We start from the raw sequence: 12,799 nt of genomic DNA, 5'->3' as shown, positions 1-12,799 counted from the left end.
ATCCCATTTTCTGAACTCCAAAGGCAATTCTGAGAAGTTTTCTAACAGTCAAACCACGAGACAAACAATTAACTTTCTGACCTTTTTTCTCTAAACGACGTCACTACTGTTGAAACGAAGCAGAAGGGATGTGAAAGGGAGGGAGTCCAACTGAATACTCATATCCTGTTTGGAAACTATCTTCTATGAATCATTACAACTTTAGAACAAAAAAAGAGAACATGCCAGCAAGTAATAACCTGTAATAACCTGTAAACGAGACCCAAAGTACCTTCCTACTAGAGGCTTTAATGTTTCTAATCTTGTCCTCACCAACACAGCCCACACAGGCACATACAGTTCCACTTCATGATAGGTCTAACCAAAATATCTGTATGCTTGCCCTTCAAAACCTGTGGCAGCCTTCCTACAAACCCCACATCTGTTAGGGATTTCCTTAAAACAAACCTGTTACTACTCCCAGGTAACCTAGAAAAATTCAGAAGTAACCCTGCACTTGTCAACTGCACTGCCATAACTGCCACTTTCAACTCCAAATTCTGCTCTCATTTAGTTGTACTCAGACTATCACTATATAAACAATTATCAACAACATCCCACTTTTCCCCCTTTTTTTATTTGAGGTCAGAGTGCTCTGTTAAATGTCCCTCCCTCTCTTGAGAAAATACCATTCACTTTCTTTGACAGTCCTACATGACTGTCTCCAGTCTTCTCTCACATAATCTACCCAAAATTTTGGTGAGCGGCCTTGTTTCCTCTTGCCTTCTTCCTGTCTCTCTGAAATCTTCTTCACCAGATTGTCTTTTGCTTGCCTGCACAACTGCCCAGACCACTGTCATCTCTTCTTTTTGATCTTCTCTGCAATTGGAGCTACTTCGGTTTCCATATAAAATACAGTGGAAAATCTAACAGCAGATCCCAATGGTGGAACTCCTGCATTAACCAACTGCACAACAAAAGGGAGAAACTATTTCCCCATCTATAATAAAGCTGGACGTCTAAGCCACAAAAAAGCAATGGAACAGGTAATGAAGAATCTCAAGATCATCATCAAAGAGTGTAAGACTGAATACTAACTTATGACTGGTACCTTTCACTTAGAGTACCACAAAATCTGATTCAATTATATTAGGAATCTTAGATCCAATATCAATGCTCCAACCCTACTCATGACACTACTGTGTACTCTGACCCAAAGTTGATAACAGACATTCTAGCAAATAAATTTAGCTCCAATTTTATACTCTCTCTTCTCCCTGTTGTTCCCCTATTTCCCCCAATAACCCCCCTTCCCAAAATCAACTCTCATCAAGTCTTTTTGACACTGTCCAAACCTAAGAACTCTACATCCACAGGTCTTAATAACATACCCTCCTCATTATTAGCATCAAATACGACCTGTCAGAACCTCTACATAACCTTTTCAATCTCAGCCTCCATACAGAATATGATGCTGATGCCAGCAAACTGACACAATGATGTCACTGCACAGGTCTCCTCCACTGATGCAGCCAACTGCAGACCTACTATCCTCACAAGTATTATACTTAAGACTATGAAGCACATCTTATCCAAAGGAACTTTAACACAGGTAATTTCATAGCCCTAAACCTTAAATCAATTTGGCATTCTCAAAGGCAGATCAGCCCTTCTAAGCCTAGATGCCGTCTTCAAATCGGTCACTTAAGCCATGGGTTTTGGTTATTCCATATGTAATTGCTCATGTTGACCTAGTCAAAACCTTTCATACAAATTCCTGTGCTGACAATGTACTGATACATTAACACAACTCAACATAAACTCTTATTTTCTCTGCTGGACAGCCAAATGGCTATGTTGAAGATCTTGCACAGTAAAAACAGGCGGGGCTTCCTTCCTTTGAACATAAAAATTCACTTGTGTCCTGCAGAGTTCAGTCTTGGGCACTCTCCTTTTCAGCGTTTACTTTTCTAACATCCAACTCTAGGTTGATAGCCTGTGCCCAAGTACGTGATGAAAACCACAAATTATGAGCAGTCATTAGTCATTTAACAGATATTCCAATACTCTGTTAGCAACAGAAGCATGACTATGCAAATTCCAGGTCTACTGACTATATGAGTCTACTTACCATATCAATAGATGTAGATGTTCAAAAGATTAGTAACCTTATATCCTGCCAGGGATATAACAGCTGGCCAGTTTCCAAAACTTCAGAACACCTTCCATGTGCCCAAACTGTCAAGCAGCATGAGCTGAGCTGACTAAAGACAAGTTTGGGCACCAGGCCCTTCAGAGCTTTGGTGACAACAGTAAGACAAAGGCTGATCACTGAAAAGACAATGCTAGGACGAACAAAAAAATAACCACACCCTAGTATAAACAACACACCAAAAAACAAGGGGGGGTGGAGGAAGGGAGTGGCTATTACAGCAATGATCACATCTGCTGTTATGGTAAGTTAGCTACATAACTGTACTATGTTCATCATAAATAATCTATGTAAATCCAAGGTATACAGAATCCTCTTATACTAGTACCGATTACCGCAGCCATATCTATATGGGTATATTACCCTAGATTATTACATTTGGGAGGAGGAAAAGAAAAGTCAGGAAGCCCCTGGAGAATGGTTCTTGCAAAGCCTGATCTAGACCTACAGAAGGAATCAAGCTTTAAGTGCTTTGTAAAAGTATATACAGAGGACCAAGTCACAGCTTCTATAACATTTCTGGGATCCAATCCTTTCCAAAAAGCCACAGATGAAGCCAAGGCCCTGGTAAAGTGGACCTTGACCTTGTCTGAAATAGCTTTGTTGTGGTGAGTATAACAGATGGTAATAACATCAGAAAACCACTTGGAAATACTTTGTTTTGACACAGGTTGTCCATTCTTTTTAACTTCACTTGAAATGAACAACTGATCTGAAGATCTGAAAAATTTAGTTCCGACAACATACTACCTAAGTTGTCCTCAGACATTCACAATGTGGAGTATCCTTCATTTTTGGGTTCAGGAAAGAAAATGGTGTTGGGGCAGTTTGGCTAAATGTAAACTTGTATACCACTTTAGACATAAAAGCATTAGTTCTCAAACCCTGTCCCTGTGGAAAATGATAGAGTTGACTCTGCATAAGAGCTTGCAACTCTGATACCCTTCTTACAGAGGTCAGAGCAATCAGTAAAACTGTTTTCCATATTAAGAGCCTCAAGTCAGCCAGATTAGTTTGTTCAATTGGAGTGTTAGCGTCTCTAACACAAAATTAAGATCCCAAGGAGGAGCCACTGGATTTCTTGGGAGGCCTATTATGCAAAACACATTTCAAAAACATCTTTTCATGATAACACATTGAAAGAGGAGGATCCATGGGTAGACATGCTGAAATGGCAGATATGTGAACCCTGACAGAGGAGTAAGAAAGGTCACAGGACAGTAACTCACAAAACACTGTAAAACCAAGAATTAACCCTGAATTTGGGCTGGTTATATTTATGCATAGTAGCAGGCTTTCTCGCCTCAATTACTAACTGCTGCAAGTCCTCAGTAAACATGTTCTTAAAAGGAATTAAGACCCTATCATCCAAGCAGTCAACTGAAGTTGACTGGTGTTTGTATGTGTGTCAAACACTCCTGTTTTTGTACGAATATCCAGTCTAAGAGGAAGCTTTTGATAACTACCCCTTGCAATTTCTGAAAGAAGTTAAGAACCATGGTTTCTAGGCCAAAAGGGAGCCGCCACAATGATCTTTGGGAATGCCTTCTGAATATTCAGAATTGCCACTGATATTATTGGACCGGGTGGAAAAGAATACAGGGACATTCCTGTCCAAAGAAAAGTTTTATTTATTTTACATTTATTAACCGGGTTAGTCTGGCTGAGCTTTTGGCTCATTTTCAGCAGAAAACCGGGGAGAAAAGCTCCTCAGGACTAGAAAACAATGTATTAAATTTTAGTAACATAGTAGTAACAATCAGCTATAGGACCTTACAAGCAGAGACCCGGAGAGAAAAAAAGATCCTCAGGCAATTCAATTATATAGAGTATTAACAATTGGCAGACAAGTATGTGAGTTGTTACAAACAAGGTTTTAAACAATTAGCAGAAGAAAATGTGACTAGTTACAATATTATTTTAGCTGCTTACAGCAAAATGAGTTAATAGTTAGGGAGATGCTTATTTAAAATGGGTAAGATCTAGTTGTATAGGAGTTTGGAAACAAGAAAGGAAAGTAAGAATGGCTAGTAGGAGAAGTAGGGGAGGTAGAGCATAGGAGACAGACTAGACAGGTAGGTTGTTTTGAGACTGTAAGAATTAAGAGTGGTTGGAGATAGAGGAAGGGAAGAGGTAGAAGAGGCAGGGGAATAGTGTGAGAGGTACAATAAGAATGAGGTGGTGAAATACGTGAAAGGAGGGTGGTTGGCTACAGTGGCAAGACCACTTTATTTTTAGGTATTTCCTTGTGGCTAATTTGAAACTTTCGCTATGCTGGAGGGATTTTATTTCCAAGGAGAGTTGGTTCCAGGATGTAGATGGGTTATAGTTATAGAGAAGGCAGCCTATTTTGGTTTTGGGTTTGTAGATGTCTAATAATTCTTGATTTGAGCTGTGTAGCGTCCTAGCAAGGGAATATCTGGATATGATAGTGGAGAGGCTGGGGCAGGAGGAGGGTAGATAGAGGATAGATTGGATGATTTGTAGTTGGTATAGTTGGAGCAGCTGAGGGAATTCTAGCCAGTCTAGTTGCTGTAGTGCTAAGCAGTGGTGTGACTTGTAGGTTTAGTTCGCTACAAATCTGGCAATCTTATTATAGGTAGTTTCAAGCTTGGAAATAAGTGTAGAATTTAGGTTTGTGAATATGTGGCAGCTGTACAGGAGTGTAGGGGGTAATAAAGCCTGGGAGAGAGTTATTCGGGCAGTGTTAGTTAAGTATTTCTTGCTATGGAAAAGGTGTCCAAGTTTCTGATGAGTTCTTTTTACAGAGTTAGTAATATGGAGAGCAATCTTAAGCTGATCATCTATTGTAACACCTAGCAATTTAGTACTAAATTCAGCTGAGATGATAGTGTTGTTGCAGGATAAGATGGTAAATGTACTTTTGAGTGTGGTGATGCTTTTAGGGAGGAAGAGTAGGAGCTTAGGTTTTTTTTTTTTTTGGATTGAGTATTAGTTTGTTATCACTAAGCCGAGTCTCAATGGTGTGGAAGAATGCTTGGGTAGTTGAGTGGAGGTCAGTTGGGTTGTCAGCAATGGTTATAACAGTTGAGTCATCAGCATATTGCACAAGAGATAACTGGGGACAAGAGGAGTAGAGCAAGTTGGTGAAAATATTAAAGAGTAGTGGTCCAAGTATAGACCCTTGGGGGACTTACATTTGTACAGTGAGAGGGGAGGATAGTGCAGAGAGCCATTTCACTGACTGCTGGCGGGTAGAGAGATAGCTGGAGAACCAGGAGATAGTAAGAGGAGAGAAATGTAAGTTAGCGAGTTTATCTAGAAGAAGTGGGTGGGAGACAGTGTCAAAGGCTTTAGAAAGGTCAGGGAATAGGCAAGAGACAAGTTTATTGTTATCACGAGCTAGGGAGACTATGTTGATGAATGATATGAGTGCAGAAGTTGTACTATGCTTGGGATGGAAACCATGCTGTGTAGGTATGAGAAGGTTTTCCTGTTGAAGGTAATGCATTACCTGTTTGTGAATGCATTTCTCTAAGATTTTTGAGAGTGGAGAGTGTATGGCAATCGGTCTGAAGTTGGATATGTCTGAGGAGTTGCCCCCTTTGTGAATGGGTAGAGTAAAGAAATTTGTCCATACAGTGGGGACATAGGATTCAGAAATGGATCGGTTGATTAAGATGGATACAGGATAGGTAAGAGGTTCAGAGGCAATCTGCAGGAAGTAAGAGGGTAGCTTGTCAACAGATGGGGAGCAAGGTTTAAGTTTAGAGAGTAATGACTTTACATAGTTGATACTGCTTTTAGAGAGAAGGAGTTAGGAGGGTTTGGAAGAGGTAAAGAGTTTGTGTGGGTGCTAGTCTTGTTTCTGGGGGGAAGATAATTTATTATGGAGGTTATTGAGTTTATAAAATGATTGTTAAATTTGTTGACTATGTCTTCAGTTGTTGCATTGGGACATGGGTTAGGAGAGGAAAGGTTTCCTGGATGAAGAGTCTGTTTAACAGAGCTCCAGAATTTCTTTGGGTACGATTTAAGAGTAGAGGGAGGATTGGCATAGAAGTTTATTTTGTCATAATGGATGCTTTTTTTATTTTATTTCTGAGTTCTTTATATTTCTGAAGAAGAGAAGGGGTCCTAGTTTTAGTCCACATTTTTCAAATCCTATCTTGGTCTTTCATGAGGGTTCTGGTAGATTTAGTGAGCCAGGGAGCAGTATTAGATTTGATTCTAATCGTGCGAAGAGGAGCAAGGGAGTTAAGAATGTTTAGGAATGTAGTGCTGAAGGAGTGGACAGCTTCATCTAAAGGAAGAGTGGTGAGGTAAGACCAGTTAATTTTGGAGAGTTGGTGAATAAAGGAGTTAGGACAGAAATGAGAAAGTGAGCGGGTGGTAATACATTTGTTAGGTTTGGTAAGGTGGGGAATATGTCTGGTAACTGTTATAGGGCAGTGGTCGCTGAGGGCATTTGGAAGGGTTTGGGAGTTATGATAGTTTTGAGGGTGGGAGACCAATATCCAGTCAAGAAGAGAGCTAGGTAGGTGAGATTTATTAATGTAGGTTGGGGTTGTGATTAGCTACTCAAATCTATGTAGGTTTATACAGGAAGTAGTGTTGGGAGCTTGTATTGTAAGCCAATCTATATTTACATCTCCCAGTATTTCACTGTGGATGGTATGTGAGAGGTGAGAGAGGATGTTCTCAAGTATGTTAATATTATCACCGGGGGGATATAGATTGCTGCGACAGTTATGGTGTTGAAACTGTTAAGTTTGAAGTTGGTCAGCAGGAGTTCAGCTGGTGAGAAGGAGGGTAAGTCTAGTGTGGGACTGATTTGGGAGAGACAATTGGAGTAGAGTATGGAGACTCCTCCTCCTTTTCTTTTAGGTCGATCTAATCTAAGGATATTATAGCCAGGAGCCATTTATTTTATATATATATATATATATATATATATATATATATATATATATATATAATATTATATTATATTATATTATATTATATTATATTATAGCCAAAAGAAAAAAAAAAAGACACCTGTCTTCCAAGCCTAGACTTTTACCAGCTGACTGTTTAGAGAGGAGGCAAAAAGATCTGTTTGAAGAACTTCCCACAGATTGATCAAGTCTTGGAAGACCCCCCCCCCAATCTAGTTTCCATTTGTGAGGGTCGGCCCTTGTCCTGCTCAGCTTGTCTGCCACATAATTGTGCTCTGAAGTAATGCACGATGCCTGTACAGTAAGATTTTGCTGTGAAGCTATATCCCTGCAGAATGGTCATAGGACAGTACAGGGAGTACATCCAAATTCCCCTTGCTTGTTGATGTACCATATGACGGTGGTATTATATGTAAGAACCTGAAGTAGTCCTAGGGAACAATGTTGATTCAGAGGGTTGAGTGCCTTGATTAGGGCAAGTATCTTTTGTGTGTGTGTGTGTGTGTGTGTGTGTGTGTGTGTGTGTGTGTACATTATATATATATAAATGTACACAAACACACACACACACACTTGCATCTGTCCTTGTTGTCCCACAAACCTTGCACTTTTATACTTTTATCCCTCCTGAAACTGCTCCCTAAGCAACGTCTGAGGCATCTGTGGCAACTGATTGCTTTAGAACAAGCACAGAAGGGGAGACCTGGGTTTAGAGATATCTGGTGTCTCCAATAAGTGATTGCTCTTCTGACAAACCCCACCACTGGAGCATGAAAAGAGAAGAGGTGTTGGTAATTGGACCAAACAAGCTTCAAATACCACTGTATCTTTTTCTCATGTAGAATCCTGCCAGGAATATCGTGAGAATCACAGAAGCCATGAGGCAAAAAATCCTGAAATATTCCCTCACAGTTACAAAGGTGAGTGGAAAACCCTAGATATAGATTTATTTTTCCCTGTGGAAGAAATGCTCTTTGAACTGTGGTGTTTTGTTGACATCCCCAAAACACAATCCTGTGAGTTGGAGTTGAGAAAGACTTTGGGATGTTCTCTTAGAATCTCAGGTTGTGTAAGAAATCTCTCACTGAAGACAACGAAATTCATGACACTGAAAAAGACTCTGTAAAGATAAGCAAGTCATCTGACACTGTAAACACTCTTCATGCAGTGGCTAGTCCAAAGGATAAGGCAGAGAACACAACCTTAAATTCCTGAAATCAAGATGGTTACAATTGAAATAAGCATTTTTTAAATCTAGTGTTACCAGGAAACTAAATGAAGAAGACGACGCAACAAGTTATGAGGTGATAGCATTTCGAACTTGGGCACTATAACAAACAGATCTAGGAAAGAAAGACCCAGAACTGGTCTCCAATCATCTTTCTTTGGCACTAAAACACCCTTGAATTAAAACCTTTCCCAACTTGAGGAGGAGGAACTGTTTTTATCACTCCCTGAGACAGCCTGCATTGAAGGAAGAGGAGGAACTGGATTCTGTCTCTCCCTGAGACAGTATGGTTTGAAGGACAAGGTGAAATAGAAGAGTCTGGTCTGGTGGGTGAGGAATTACCCGCTGGAAAGGGGTGATTTCCTCCTACTGTAATTTGTAACATTGATGAATGATGTTTACAACCAATTTGTCTAAAGCCATCTGCTGCCCAATAGAAAAGTGGAGATTCAGACTTTCTGGAATGGAAAAGGGATTGCCGAGGTGGGAGGGAGGAACACAATCTCTTGAACAGTCATTCTAACTTACTTGGTCCTTAGTTTTGAGGGCTTCTTGTATTCTTTTTGTTTCCCTCATGCCATTTCTTCTTCTTAAATGTCTGTTTACCTGTATTTTGGTGAGGCTATTTATTCTGTTTTTTGCAGAAACTGGATCAAGGGTTAAAGAAACCCTTAGAAAATTTAGAAAAGGAGGGATGAAAAATCTTAACGATTCCCTCTATCAACTTACATCTTTTACCACACTTTTTGTTGACATCTGCATCAGAGGAACCAAAAACAAAATTTCTGACTACAGAAGAATTTAAAATCTCAGTTTTTATGCTATCTAGAAGGTTCTGAGAATGCATCCAGACAAACGTCCTCAAAACAGTGCCACTTGCCATAGCCCTAGAAGAAATACCAACAGAGCGATACACATATGAAACAATGTGTTGTGACCTGTAAGATGGAAGAAACTAAATAACCTAAAGCAGATTTTTCCTCAGAAGAAGAAACTGCAGACAAAACATTCCTCATACTTTCAGAATTCAAAATTCTGAACAAATCAATGTTGCAGACGCATACATGTTTTCCTTGTATATCTTCCTATCTTTGTTAAAAAGAGTAGGATTGGAATTCACCAAATGTTTAGCAGCTGTGGGGTTGACTGAAGCTATAGCTGTTGGGTCAGGTTTGGGATAGAGTGTATATAGACGTTAAAGACTGAGGTACTTTATACAGTCTTTTAGTCTTTTTAGGGGCAGAAGGATCATAGTTTGCTTCAAATGCTGAGCCAGACCCAGTAAACTAATCCTGTCTAAGGAAATCTGAAGAGGAGTAGATACGTTTAGTTTTCTGTTTCTTTTTGACAGAAAAATTGGGCCAACAGTTTTATTAATTGCAGGATCAGCTTCTTCAGGGACTGGCACAACATTTTACAAAACAGAGAAGTCTTTGCAGTTCCCTCTCCCAGGACCAACAAGGGTCTCTCTCCCTTAACCTCTGAAGGAACCCAAGAAAGTGCAGTTGTGTACACTTACCATAAATGTAGATGTTCGAGTGTATCCACTGTTGCAGTCATTACATTTGGGTAATCTACTGGCAGGTTGCCCTCAGTCGGCCTGATTAACAAAGTCTTGGGTCCTGCGTCGGTTGCTGTCCCTTCTTCTATGATGTCAGTTCATTAGGGCTATAAAACATGCAGTCAACGCCATTACATCAGTTTTTCTTGCCCCAGATGTGCCCCCCTAATGGGGAGAAATAAAATTAAAAACACAAAAATACATCTCCAACCAAAAGCAAATACTCCAAAAAGGCTTTTAAGCATAGTAAAATAAAGTAGAGGTCTAGCTAGAGGAAAAACAGGGGGCTGGGAGGACGGTAACCAGGACTGCAACAGTGAATACACTCAAACATCTACATTTATGGTAAGTGTACACAACTATACTATGTTCTTTGTGTTTCACTGTTGCAGTCATTACATTTGGGTAGATTCCCAAAGCTATGGTTGGGAGGAAGGATTTATACAGCATTAGGAGCAGCTATAAGGCCCTGCAAGACAGCAGTGGCAAAGCCAGCTCTGAATTTAGAGAAAATTGGTAAATAATGCTTGGTGAAAGTATGAACTGAACTCCAGGTAGCAGCTTCTAGAATATCCCTGGTAGTAACACCTCTGAGAAAACTGCTGAAGTAGATGCAGCCGTGGTGGAATGAGATCTGATCCCCTGGAGGACAGGCTTTCCATGGTGCTTATAGCAGAAATGAATGCAATGGCTTATCCATTTAGAAATGGTTTGTTTTGAAATAGCCTTCTCCTCTGCCCCTGCAGCAAATGCTACCAGCAGTTGTTCAGATTTTCTTAGAGGTTTAGTCCTGTCCAAGTAAAATCTAAGTTGTCTGTGCACATCCAATGAATGCAGAATCTGTTCCTCTTTGTTCTATGGATTGGGAAAGAAAGTTGGCAAATGAATGGACTGATGAAGAGCCACACTGGATACCACCTTGGGCATGAAGGATGGATTGGTCCTGAGTGACACCCTGTCTGCATGAAAGATGATGAAAGGCTCCACTGCCATAAGGGCCTGTAATTCAGATATCCTTCTTGGTAAAGTGATTGCTAGAAGGAAAGCTGTTTTCCAGGAAAGAAATTTTAAGTCTGCAGTAGCAGCTGGCTCAAAAGGAGGTAGAGTGAGTTTCTCCAATACAAAGTTAAGGTCCCAGCCAGATGGAGATCTCCTGGGTGGTCTCAAGTTTTTGGCCCCTCTAAGGTACTGCTTGAGCAGAGGATGAGAGAAGAGGGGAGGTTCTGTGTTATAATGAGCTGAGGCATGGATTTTAATGGAGGAGAAAGACAGGCCCTTGTGAAGCATCTCAGTTAAGTATTGTAAAATCGCAGGTAAATTGGGTGCTGCTGTGCTCATCCCTTGAGATTGATTCCAAGCACCGAATCTTTTCCATTTGTCAGCATAAGATTTTCTAGTACTAGGCCTTCTCGCCTCCAAGATGACATCCATCACAGGTTTGCTGAGGGATGCTAAGGGTGAATTTAAATAATTAGCCAAGCTGCCAGGTTCAATGTTGGGAGCTGAGGGTGCAGAATTTGGTTCTCCTGCTGAGACAGTAAGGAAGGTGTCTGAGGCAGTGCCATGGAGAAGTTTGTGACACACTGCGCAGGAGTGGGTACCTGTGTTGGCGAGGCCAGTCTAGAGCAATCAAAATCATATTTGGTTTGTCCTGTTTGACTTTTAGTAGAACTTTGGAGAGCAGAGGCAGAGGGGGAAAGACATAGACTGATAGTTATTTCAAGCTGAAGGATAGAGCATCCACTCTCCAGGCTTTTTTGTAATGAGTCCTTGTGCAAAATTTGTCCAACTGGTAGTTGTGGGGGGAGGCAAACAGATCTATGTCTGGGCTCCCCCATTTGCTTGTCAGCATGTTGAAAATCCGTGGCTCCAGTTTCCATTCGTGTGGTCCATGAGATTTCTGCTTAGCCCGTCTGCCAGTGTATTCAGTTTTCCAGGCAGGAATTGAGCTTGTAGTTGTATTTGGTAGCTCAAGGCTGTGTTCCACAATGCCATGGCTAGTCTGCAGAGGGGGTAGGAATGTGTACCCCTCTGCTTGTTTATGTACCATACAACCGTGGTGTTGTCCGTCTTTACAAGTAGTTGTCCTAGTTGAATGTAGTCCTTGAAGGCTGTCAGAGCATTCTGTGCAGCTAACATTTTTTTTTTATTGTTATGTAGGTGCATTTGATTTGGGTTCCATTTGCCCTGAATGCACTTCCCTGCTGACAGAAACTGGATCTCCTTTGAATGACACCAACAACTAAGCCAATTATTGAAATCAATCATTTTTTTGTTTATACTGTGGTATCATTCTAGGTAAGGGTAATATGCTGCTCAAGGCTAGGGACAAACCTGCCTAGGACACATACTCAGAGCTCAGTCATATCTCTCTTCATATAGTCCAGTGAGGTATGTCTCAAGTTGTTCACTCCAACATGAACTATGATGGAGTCATAATGGTACTTGTTGCTGAGAGACCTGAGTACCTGCATGATCTAATGAATCCTGGCACCAGACAGACAGCTAGGGAATTAAACTAGAAGAGAAAATGACAACACAGATCTAACGTTACGGTAAGTTCATAAAAATGTTATGTACTTACTATAATGTTCCATCTGTGTTGCCCATTTTCCTTTTTCCTCAACAGATGGGTTTGGATCTGACTCGGCCGTTACTAAAGCTTGTGGTAACCAAAAACTCTCTAGCTTCTCCCTTACCCATAATATACCTACCCCAAGCTACCTCAGATCTTGCTTGCTGACTTTAACCAGAAAGGAAAAGTTTAACATGCATAAATATAGCAGGTGTAAAATTGCATATGCTTAATACAGAAAGAGACTACATCTGGAGCTCAACATCAAGAATAATGATGTCCCTCAAACAGCTCATTCTTCCAGAAGTTTGTGAACAGAAAAGATGGGGCTGATGGGGTTGAG

At 40.6% G+C, this 12,799-nt stretch overlaps 1 protein-coding gene across 1 annotated transcript in view; it reads right to left on the bottom strand.

Annotated features, from left to right (window-relative positions):
• Positions 1 to 12,799, bottom strand: part of CCNI (cyclin I) — a 1,428,732-nt gene that overhangs the window by 873,594 nt on the left and 542,339 nt on the right. The window lies entirely within an intron of this gene.

This window comes from Protopterus annectens, chromosome 2.part0 (assembly GCF_019279795.1).
Source record: "Protopterus annectens isolate FY-2018-M chromosome 2.part0, PAN1.0, whole genome shotgun sequence".
Lineage (NCBI taxonomy): Eukaryota > Metazoa > Chordata > Ceratodontiformes > Protopteridae > Protopterus > Protopterus annectens.
The sequence above is the reverse complement of the archived record's forward strand: the minus strand, read 5'-3'. Positions and strand labels throughout refer to the sequence as shown.